Raw genomic sequence first — 12,470 nt, 5'->3', positions numbered from 1 at the left:
TTTACTACTACTACTATTACTAAGAGGAGGAATGATGGTCACACAGATCCAAGTCCTACAGTGACCTTGTTAGATTGAATATATTTTTAAGTGGCTCTACATAAGTAGCTTCCAAAAGGGAAAAACAAAAGAGGGAATGATACTTGAACTGCTTGTTAACAGATGCAGCATAATTAGACAGTCATGACATCATGCAAACAGGCAGAAAAATGACAAAAGGGGTACACTATGGTAAGACAATAGTAGATTTTATGTTTCTAATAGTAACCTTTATTTCCCTAAGTCATGTGGTAGCATGAATTTGGTTACAAGAAAAGGCTAAACTGAAACAGAAATAGATAACAAGTGAAAACAAAGGTTGCTTATAAAATTAAAATACACTTCCAACATGGCAAAATGTTGTTTTTTTTTGTTTTTTTTAAATCAGCCCAATGTAAGCATTAACCACTGAAGCATTAGCAATATAAAGTGATTTTAGGAGTGAATGAACCATATTCTTACAATAACTACACACTTGTGTCTTATAGTCCACCTGTGATGCTGATCATAGCCATAGATCTTTGTCTTTGAACAGTACTGACAATCTCATCTCCAATTCATCACCGACTGTAGTGAACATTAGCTGTGAAACACCCTTTTTTCTTGTGTATGTGGGAGTATAGCTACATTAAATGGAAACAAAACAAAAACAGCTAAAACAACTCGCCTTCACCTTTCGGATGAATTGAGGTCCAGTCCAGAGGAATGTAGAGCGGCGCTGTAGCCTTACAGGAGCGTCGGTCTGATACGGTGCAGGTGATAGCGCCACAGACAGGGAGCTGAAACCATCCAACGACGCGTAAAAGCCCTGCAAGTGCGGGTCAAAACGAAGCAGCTCTGGGTGTCGGGAAGGGAGGCAGAAACCGGGAGCACGGTATCGTTTTGCATGCAAGGGGTGACTGTCAGTGTCCTCGCTTCTTTCGGAGACGAGCCGAGGCAGCAGCCGCGATGAGTGGATGAGCGCCAGAGTGGTGCTCACCTCTCCAGCAGCTGAGCGCTACTAAACAAAAGAGTGCTCCGCAGGCTCTCTATTCACATCGAGGGAGAGGGATGGAGGGGATGAGGCGGAGGAGGGGGCGCTTTGGTCCTGAGGTTGACGTACGTAAAGACCACAAGTTCCTGCATCCAACGCCATCAAATACCAAAACTTAATTCAAAACAGACACATATACATTTATGGGAACTATCTGTGTTATTGTTTATTCAGTGTGATAAACTATCTGGTGTGGGACACAACACCCACTCAGCTATTAGTGCTGATCACCTGGTGTAATTTATGAGACTGTCTTTAGTCTGTAATTAATAACCTCAGGGATAGAATTACCTTGTTTGGCAGTGGAGCAACGACCTCGACCTGAGATTTACTTGCAATGGGCTAGCTCAGACTATCAAATTAGATTAGCCTAGCGCTGAAATTGCCTAGGATTTAGTTGGCAGGCAAACGTTGAATCATCATTTTCCATCTGATTGAGAATTTGACTCACAAAACATGCAGCGAGGCCCGCGTGCCTTCTAGGTAATGTAGTATCTGCACGGCAGCATAAAGATCGTTATTATGGTCCATGTAAAAAGCGCAGTTGGAGAGTGATGCCTACAGCCATTTAACAGAGCTTGCAGAGTGGTGCTGGTATACATTCATAGTAAGTGTGAGCGACCACCACTTTGTTGCATATAAAGAATAATGATCGCCCACGAGACGCCACGCCGAGTGCAGAGAGATTAACGCTTTGTTCAGCAGAGTTGTATAATTTAAGCATAGCTCGGGCTGCTTGCATTATTTTCTGTTGTAACAAAAAAAACCCTGCTATTTCTTCTGTAGGCATAGTGTACTTTCACCATAAGCCAGCAGTATACTTTTTATAACTTGAAGATCACTCTAGGGGGGAAAGCGTAGTGCATCAATGCAGCCTCTCAAGACTCAAGGAGCTGTCCATGGTGCCGAACCGGTTTTAGTTGTTCACATGAACTTGACAAAGTGTTAACCCAGGATCTACCTGGAATAAATCATTACCACATCACTAATAAAAAGGTGCATGGTGCAATGTCAGCCATCATCTTTAGTTTCGAAAAGGTTGTTTTGAGTGTAAAAGGCCTCACCCACCAGTGAAAAACATGACTATATCAAGGCTCCAATTTCAAACAATGCCATTTGTCATTTAAAAATCACATTTTTCCAAACTTTGCATTGGTTTTCTCTGTAGCACAGTATGTTCCAGTCACCAAAACACCTGACTATTTTGCATATACTATATTATTGATTGTTTCATGCACACACAGTACAAGCGCCCAGCTCACATGGACTTATTAGAAAAGCAAAAGTACCATTGCACTGCTAAAACATTAGTCTGACAAGATACCTTCTTACACATAATGCTTACCTTACTAACAAAGAACTTTGTCTTCTGTCCTAGGGTCTACAAATCTGCCAATCATCCAACCAGAGGAACTCATCAGAAATTAAGGAAAAAAATCATAAAATAATAAGCAATCATCATGAACATGAAACCAACATGAAACCGACTGCATCATCAGTCTCACCTATATTTCATATAATAAACAAAGCCTTTTCTTTTCAGTGAGACAATTAAACCTGCTTGCCCAAACATAACACACAGCACACAGAAATCTTTGACTTGGTTTCTATCTATTTATCTATTTATTTTATCATTCACTGTGGTATTTTATTTCTCTCTCTGTGAAGCACTTTGTACTTTGTTCTATAAATAGTGTAAAAAGTGTATTATTAATATTATTATTGTTATTGTTATTATTACTGACATATAACAAATAATGAAAATGTCAGTTTCTAAGATTGCAGCAAGGAGAAGATAATTCCTAATGATTCTGGTGACCTCCTGACCTTTTTGTCTGGCATCACCATCAGGTCCAAATTTCCTCTTGAACTGGTCCATGGTACTGTACGATATCTCAAAAAATAAAGGCCAGACATAAATTAAGCAATTGGAAAGCATATTTATTTGAAGAATAACAAGAAAAAAGTGATTAAAGTAATCATGGAATGGAATTTAAAAAATACTTGACTTCAACTGATGCCATTACATAAATGCTATGCTGACAAAGTATACCTTGAAATTGTGTTTGAAGATGTCAGCAGGTTTTGATGTCCTCAGGGCCTCTGACTGGCTGTTCTAGAGGTGAGGACCATGGCACTAAAGCCTGCTTCAACACAGGTATTAGTCTTGGCCCAAGGAACAAGTAAAAGGCCAAATAATGGAGAGATCTAGACAAGACTTATCCTTTAAGCACGAGTGTTACGTATTCAGGTGCTAGACCCCTGAGTGATTTAAAAAATGAGCAGTGTCTTAAAGTATATTATAAAATAACAGCAAATAAAGGACCTTTAAAACAGGTGTAATGTATTCTCTTCCTCTGGCCATAGTCAGCACTTGTAATGCTGCGTTTTGTATGGTCTGCAGTTTATTCAAAGCTTTGTTACAGCAGAAAAAGACCATTAGTCGAGCCTGGTAGAGTTAAAAGCATGCAAAAATTATTCAGTAACTGACCGTGAGAGAAATGCATATTTCTCAGACCGCAAAAGACAGTTTAGGGATAGAAATTCACATCAGGATCTCTGACATTAAACACTGCATTGTACAAAGCAGTGTATACAGCTCATAAGCCTGTTTTCGAGCATCAAAGTGAACTAACTCCCCATATAATAAGTCTCTTTGGCTATTTTACTCACAGTCAACTTACACACACATGCTGAGAATAACCAACCACACTGTGACATAAATGACAGTACAAGCATACAGCAGATATCTACAGTGGAGTGGTATTGGGAATATTATTTGATCTAAGATGAGATGAAAAAACATGAGGCGCAACTTTCATGATCACTGTTGGGAGAAGACTTTTAAAGAAACGCAACTCATCACTTATTACAAATCATCTGATGTTTTCACAGTTCGTTGATGGCATAATTGCTGTGCTATGGGGACAGCTGAAGTCCTCATCCTGTTCAAAGCAGCACATGAGAGTTACACTCAAACTACTGTTGGCTGAGTGCTTGAGACTGTATTCAGCATAGTTGAAGTTCAATAGTTGAAGCCAGACAGACTCTCCAGTGGGTTTGACACCAGAAGGACTCCAGCACCACAAACCCGAAGCTCGTGCTTATCAGATCTCTTCACACACAGACTCTGATTATGATGATGGTTGCGATGATGATTAAGACTACTGAGACAGCGCTTCCTTTCTCTCTGCTTCTCTTTCTTACTCTTTACCTCTCTGTTCTTTCTGCTTCTCCACTTCCCGGAATGACCAGAAGGCAATCAAACTACAAACAAGAGAGTAAACAATATAACATCTCATATCGATCCCTGGGCTTTATAGCTCTGGGTAAATGTGTTTATCTTGTATAGCCACTACATTATACTTAGATTAAATACATATTTGATGCAGTGGCTGGAGCTATAAGCAATGCGCTGCTTGGAAGCGTCCTCTGGCAAGAGTTTATTACATTTTGCTAATACCTTAATTAGGCAAACCATGAGAGAAATTAATCCCTAGAGAATTGGCTTCTTAAAACACTGTCCAGCCACCCCTGAAACCCAATGGAATAATTAGGCACAACAGAAAAATGTGTTTGTCCCTGAGAGGATTTTGGAATAAAGTTTACTGCTACCTCCTCATCTGAAACAAGGGACGTGCTTTTGTTTGCAGAAAGATTCAATTCTGAAGGCATAACAATCATAAAGCTCATATCAGCTTTAATGTCAACAATGGAGCATTTCACATCCCCACAAACTCACTGAAAATATCTCTAGATACAGTATGTGGGCGGGCATCTTGAATGTATTTGAACAAAGTCATCAAGCCATAGCTTTCATTTATAATGAACATAAGATATATTTGTTAGGCAAGTAAACAAATTGTCACTTGTTTTATGCCTGTGAGGAAGTGGAAATGAATGAAAAGGTCAGCAGACATATAGACGCCCAGGCAGACTTCTGCTGTTCAAGCTTTATATTCACTTTTGTTTTCCAATCTCAAATGCTCTGTCTTCTACATAGCCTCAATCAAAAACAACAAATGCATGTTTGAACTCAAGATAACCCAATAAGTAAGAAAAATGATCATTCCCATTAATTGTGAATCATTTTCGTAATCGTAATATCTGTCAAAATAATCGCAATATGATTTTTTTACCATATCGTGCAGCCCTAGTTTAATGTGCCATTAAATACTGTATATCCCTTTTTGCACTTAATTAACTTTATATTAACAATACTTAAAGTCTTGGTCAAGTCAAAAGTGCTTTGAGCAAAATGCTATCGTCAGTATGCTAACATGCTGATGTTTAGTTGGTATAATGTTTAGTGTTGTAGCGTTTTAGCATGTTAGCATGCTAACATTTGCTAATTAACACTAAACACAAAATACAGCTGAGGCTGATGGGAATGTTATTAGTTTTGAAGCTATTTGGTCATAAACCAAAGTAATGGACAAATCAAAATTTTCAAAGAGTCATTCCAATTCATCCTGAGGGAATCATGAATGTTTGTATCAAACTTCATGGTAATCCATTCAATAGGCATGGAGGCATTTCAGTAAGAACCAAAAATGTCAACCTCATGGTGGCGCTAGATGAAAAAAAGGTTGAGGTGGGTTTTATTGTATTTGAATGTGTGTGTATATGTTAGAGACAGCATGAAGTGGATTCCACATACTTTTCGCTAATTTTCCATCAACAAAACTACACACACTGGCAACCTTTCACAGTTAATCATTTTGCGTATGCTTATTCTATGTTTATACTATGTTTTAATTTTACCAAACAAGGTCAATGAAAAAAGAAATAAAACCAACTCACAGAAACAGAGGGAGAGCATATGGACAAGAATAAATTCAGTACGGCGAGCTTGGCAAAAAATGTCAATACAATCAATAATTATGCTTAATTATAGATCAATTAGTTTGTTGTTCTTATTGCAATATTACACACCCAAGTGCAGGTTTAACAAGCTCTACCTCGTTGAGCATTTACAATAAGGCAAGAAAAGATTCTGGGCTCTTGTGCCAATAACTGTAGGCGTTTATTAAATTATTGGCTTTGTCAATTCCTTGGAGAGCCTTGTGGTTAGCAACATCGACAAAGGGAGGGGATCAGAGTGCTGAGTTGAGGTATGTGTGTGTGACAAAGGGAGAAATATGTGTGTGTCATATCTGGGGGTCACTCATGGTGACGATTCAGACTCCGCAGCTCACTGACCCAGAAACGACTGACACAAGCATTAAAAGGCAATCAACAAACTGCACGCAATCATTTGCCATCACTGAGAATGAGCGCCTGCATGAAGGGGTACATTACCTAATGGTGAAAATAAGAAGGAAGGATGGGAGTAGAGAGTGAAGGATAGAAGGAGGGAGGGGAAGCAGACAAAGAGTGGGGAAATGCTGGTGGGGTTTGAGACAGCGGCACCAGAAGAGCTGTGAAGCACTGTGGAAAAAAGAAGAGTCAGCAGACCAGAGAAGCTGTAAATGAGGGAGTAATGAAGCCGTGCAGGTGGGTGCAGGTGATCTATAATGAATGAAGCTGAGAGGGGAGGAGACAAGAGGCTGTTAGCTGGGCTTTGCTTGGTCTATAATAAACAGATGCCCAATCAGAGAATGTCTGACTGACCTGGTGGAGAGGCAGGAAGCAGAGAAGGTTTGGCTTGATGTTTAATGATGCTCCCAGGCAGGGTATGGGTGTATTGCAAAGAAGGTGAAAGGGTTTAAAATAGTGGATATTGGTGAAAGCTAATTTCCCCCCCAAAAAAACAGCCAAGTTTCAACTTGACTGACCTTATGTGGCTTGCCCATTTTTGTGTTCGTTCCATTTCCGCTTTTGTCACTTAACTTCCAGTTGCTATTGCTGGCTATAGTAAAGTCATAGTAAACACAAGTAGTCTCGGGCCTGATCGGTTCACATAGCTACTATACTATACATTTCTCAAAGTTGGGAATACATGTGCGCATTTATGAGCTGGTCATATGGCAGATATTGGATTAAAAAGCCAATCTAACTTACTTTGTGTTGTAGCAGTAACAAGCTTACATGTTTTTATCATGACAAATGACAATGCTGAACTTATCAGTGTGATTATACATGTTATTAAGTAATAAACATTATTTGCATTCTTCACAAACAATCAGTAAACTAGCTGGAAGCTAGTCTGGGAGCTTTTCACGTTTTACCCAACTATGTATTATATAACATATAGTTTCTTAACAATATGATTTGGAATATTAATCAGTTGCACAATTATAAGTTAATGTCATGTAAAATCGGACTGATCTTGTTTATTTCTAATTCACTGAACCTCCTGCCTGATGATACGAAAATGAGCCTTTATTCCCTCAAACGTGTGGAAAACATTTGGTTGGATCAGACAAAAACTCTGATCCTTAATGAACTTAATGAAGTCCATGTGAAAGTACAAATGCATTGTGACCATTCGTCATGACTATTTACTATAATAGTTGTGGAGAACTGATTAAATTTGTGCCACTAAGATCACTAACTATGGTCAATGTTGGTAAGACAACCGTGGAAGGTCTCTCATTTCCTTCCAGTTGTGGCAGTCCTTAACACTATACATTATATTGTGAAACTAGTCAAATAAAACACAAAATTTCACAGTAGGTTGCTGAGAAGCATATGGTGGATACGATTCACAAGGTTATGTCACTAGTTTGCAGAGTTGTCATGGAGATAGCTGAGTTGTCATTTCTGACCTAAGTGTGGAACTTTAGTCACGTGGTCCTGTGTAAGGGTGAAGATCATGACCTTGACATGTGGTTGAAAGCAGTTAACCTTGAGTTAAGATTGTCTTGGTCAAACTACTGTTTCCAAGATCAAGAATAAACGTTCATGCTCAATATTTTACCTGTCTTAAAGGAACACTCAACATTTTGCTGAGAAATCAAAGGCTAGCAGTGTTGATGGAAATTTCAGTTTTGGCATATTTAGTCATAAAGTCAACTTGCTGGATCTGTTCTCGCGGCACTCAAACAGCAACACGTGTCATCTCCATTTCGAGAGCAATACTTTGGAACCACCTCTTGGCTGCATTTCTACCAGCAGCCCTTGTACAAAGCTAACGATAGTTCTCCCCCTTCTGTCTTGTCGGTTGACAGATGGAAAGTGTGATCAGAGAAAAATCACACCCTGTGCATAAACTGCAATATATTCACTTATGATTCTCTGGAAACAGACACTGTGTCATTAGAAAAGAAACTCTGGGACAAAAGAACAATGTGTAAACTTGCTTTATATTTTGCCTTACTGTGGGCCGAGACGATTTTATCTTCTGCCCTTGTCAAAGCAATTAGATGTTAATTAGTAGCATCAGTCATACCACAATGACGGAAGCCCCATTGGATCAGTCCACTCTGGCCAACACTGAGATTTCGTAACTGACAAAAAGCTGTTCATTGGTGCACACAAAACTCAATTTCAAACACTAGCTGTGAGCAGAGACACAATGTCATGATCAAAGACTGTATCCTGAGGCCTGGTTGTATTACAAACTAAAGCAGAAGATGCTTCTTCTATAGCCCAGTCAGCACTGACACTAGAGACCCCTTCCTCTCCCGAGAACAGAATATCCTCGCTCTGTTTCATTTCCCCTCACCTCTACAGGCTATCATCTTACTGTTTAAAAGGCGCCTTGTCACCCAAACAACCGCCCGGTGAAGGGAGCGGGACCTCCTCATCCTCCAGCACCCTGAACAGCCTTTTAATGCACATGTACTGACTGTTACAATAAACTGTAAAGAGGACTGCTCAGTGAAAAAGCCAGCTGTGAGTGTGTCTGTCACAGTCCAGTGGGCTAGGAGCTTGATGTCAGCCAGTCTCTTGAGCTTGGTGATAAGACAGTGGCAAGATCAGACTGCAGCTTCACAGTTTTCTTAAAGAATATCAACACACTTGTCGAGTCGTATTTGCATAAGTATAAACTGCGGCCCAAAATGAAATCCTTTCAGCTCATTGTTTTGTTTTATGGCCCGCAACTTTAATGTTTTGGTTGAGTCTCATCGCTCTCTTCAACCACTTTCAAGCCAGATACGTCTCTCAGGAGTTGGTGGAGACCAAAACAAATCTAAGGAGAGAGCAACTATTGAACTTACATTTGTCAGGTGACCTGAAATACACCTACAAATTAATTCTAATGTTGTTCCATGTCTGCTGGATGTGTAAATAGGCAACTGTTTGCCAACATGACCGCTATATAATGTTTGTGAATGTTGTGTTGCCACCTGGGGGCAGCACACACATAGCGACTTTAATCCAGGTTTAAAGCCAGTATGTGCAGAATTTGATCCCAACTTTCCCGCTCCCAGTAGTGGCAACTACGCAGTATTTTTAATGCAGGTAATTACCAAATTTACACAATTCCTTATTTGCTCAGGTTTGACAACAGGGCTAATGAATGCAGTACCTTTTAGGAGCTAAAATATAATCTTAAATGTTGGAGTATCGCTAAAAGCACTACCAAGAAAAGTGTTTAAAATGTTCCATGTTACAAGATGAATAACTACACAAAAATAATCAGTGCAAGGGATAACAACGCTAACATCATGTCTTTTAATGGAGCCAGCTCTTTTTGTCTACAGTCAGTCAACAGCACTCCTGTAGCCCTGTTATAAATCAACATAATGAGGCATAAATCAGCATTAATTAGCATATGGGTTATGGGCACACAGTAAGATACATAATGGCACATGACATATATTCTCCATTATCAACTCACAGAGTAGCAGCAATAACCACCTAATTTATCCCTCTGCCTCTCTTTGCCAGCTCATCATTATTGGCAATCAGTGTACTGTGTGACTTCTACAAATCGCAAGCACCAGCGGAGAGAGCCAGACGGACGATGCCTGCCACGGTTGCAGAAGACTCATCAACAAAAACACCAATGACTCTGATGAGGTAGAGCGCAGGAAAGTGATGACAGAAAAAATTCTGATAAATGGCAGAGTTAAGGAAGTCGACACCGACACCGTGAACGGTGCTAAATACTGCCTGTATTTAGCACCGTTCACTGCACTGAAAAGGCTGGAAGTAGTACAGTTGGAAAATCTAAATGGAAACAAGTAAAGCAGAACCTGCTTTTGGTATTGTAAAGGAAGCATTTCACTAAAATACTTTAACCAACTGTAGTATGTTCCTCTCTCCATCCCTTTCTTACATCTTTCCTATGTACTGTATATTTTCCTCTTTCTTCTTCTATTGTTTGTTTCTCCCCAGTAATCTCTTCATCCATTTCTCTCCTTATATTCCCCCGCTCCCCACAGAGAACTCAGTCATTCCGGGGGAGGGGTGTTTTGAGTGTCGCCAGTCAACAAGGAAGCAGTTCTGTCGGTGATGCTCGGCTGCTGGACAGAAAACACACAAGCCGTACAGGTCCAGCAGTGATCTGTTGGCTGAAGCGTCTCCAAATGCCTCTCTCAGTCTGCCACTCGCCATAATTAAGCCTCCAAACGCAGCACACCGTCCCGGCCCCCCTGCCTTGGCTTTATCTGAAAAGACAGCATGTGTAGATGAACCATTGTAGGGAACAATTTGTACAATCGAGGCCCAGAAAAAGAGTGGAAATATTTCAGCCCAAAGGCCTGGTGTCCAGCTGTAGGGCCCCTCATTCATTTGGGATTGGGAGACAGTTGGCTCTATTCATCTATTCACTTCAGACTCAGATAATTACCTCGTGCATATCATTTCAAGCCTGCCCTCTTTTTCCACTTCTCTTGCATCACACTTTACCTTTCTCTGACCTCCAGCTATTCCTGCTACTACATTCAGCATCTTGAGTTTCTTAAATCTCTACTGTACATATATTCACCTACAGGCCAAACATAAAATTTATTATGTTAGAATATTGTGATGAATAGTTGTTGCTTCAAACATGATAAATAATGTAACAAATCTATGTATTATAACTTAAATAATAAAAATGTTATGTTTTATAGGAATATATGTATCTTGTTACCTTCGTTAATGAAGAGCTTTTCTTCTACAGTCAGTCATAGAAATACTCTGATAACCAGCATCCTAAGCTGCACTTTATGTAAAACCAAATAATCTTGCTCCATTAGTTTCCATAGAGAGAGGCAGGCATAATAATCACAGCTTCCTGTGCATATTTTAGCATGGCAAAGCATGCCTGGGGCCATATGAATTTGCTTCTTTTTCATGTTGGTCTTTCTCTTGTCTTCTGGAGTCAAACGAAACAAAAGAGCAGCCAAGCTGCTGTTTTAGTGGCTCCATTATGGTGATGCCACTCTTAAAGAAATGGTGATTATGCTGTTACAGTAATGTATGTCCGATGTCATATACATCTGTACAAATGTTGGAATTTGAATGTTAAAACATCTGCTCAAATGAGCTGTTTATGCACGATTAAAGCAACAAAAAAATCTCTGATCTCTAAACATACTTATGGGCTGATGACTCAAACAGAAACAGGATATTGTGAACACAGCGATTTCATGTCAAACAGCAGTTTCAGGGCAAATTTTGCTTTCTTTCAGACAGTTACGTATGTCTATTCATGACATTTCTAATAAAGGTGACTTGCTTGCACCAGTATTGCATGTCATTGTTATTCAGCTCTTGTATCTTGCTTTATTGTGTCATCTTTTTAACTGGAAAAATATTCAATCCTGCTAGTCAATGTGACCGCCACTGGCAAAAAAAATTGTCTTTAATATTAAACCAAAATTATGCTAAAAATAAATCATTTTGCTAGGGATATTTTCCAAATTCACTTGTCACTTTGTTATATACGGCCATCAAGTCACTGTCATGCATCCCACATATGTGCTCGTGCCAACACAGGGAGAGAGCCTACTGGTGGTGTCTACCAGGATCTTTATTTAAATAATGGACTGAGCTGAGCAGAAGTCGTGTCCATATGGTCGCCTCCAGCTCTTCCTCCTCTAATGATCTCATTGGAGAATAAATATCAGGACTCAGGCGCTCGCAGGGGGAGAGGCTCACAGATAGAGCTGTGTACCCACTTTCTTAGGGAGGGATTTATGCCACTGTGGAGCTACACAGGTTCAATAGACGCCTTCAGGAAAGCAGGTGTAAACCACTTTACCAAAGCAGGAGGGGACCATTTTAGTGAAGCCACTCACTGCTCAAGACATTTGTCCTTAACTAAAACAAAAATCCAGTCAATTGTAGTTTTTAGTAGGTAGCTGAAATGGCTCTGCTTCACTCTCTCTCTCTCTCACTCTCTCTCTCTCTCTCACACACACACACACACACACACACACACACACCCACACTATTTACATACTTTTGTCATCCCACGTCTTCAGAACTGACATATGCTTAAAGACATGTTCCCTCTTCATATGCCTTTTGTTAACCTGTCATTTCCCCTTATACATAACCTTTGAAACCTCCTAAGCTT

The 12,470-nt window shown here is 39.8% G+C and overlaps 1 protein-coding gene across 3 annotated transcripts in view; it reads right to left on the bottom strand.

Annotated features, from left to right (window-relative positions):
* The window catches only part of ncanb (neurocan b), a 139,855-nt gene extending 138,805 nt beyond the window's left edge, over positions 1–1,050 (bottom strand). For 2 of the 3 annotated variants that reach the window (XM_044200056.1, XM_044200059.1), the window contains exon 1: positions 713–1,050. The gene's annotated coding sequence lies outside the window, so the exon portion shown is untranslated. Of the gene's footprint in view, positions 1–706 lie in introns of all 3 variants that reach the window. The other variant, XM_044200057.1, reaches the window with a different exon arrangement.
* Between the last annotated feature and the right edge of the window lie 11,420 nt (positions 1,051–12,470).

The sequence above is a fragment of the Siniperca chuatsi genome, linkage group LG6 (assembly GCF_020085105.1).
Source record: "Siniperca chuatsi isolate FFG_IHB_CAS linkage group LG6, ASM2008510v1, whole genome shotgun sequence".
Classification (NCBI taxonomy): Eukaryota; Metazoa; Chordata; class Actinopteri; order Centrarchiformes; family Sinipercidae; genus Siniperca; species Siniperca chuatsi.
This window is presented reverse-complemented; position numbering and strand designations above follow the sequence as displayed.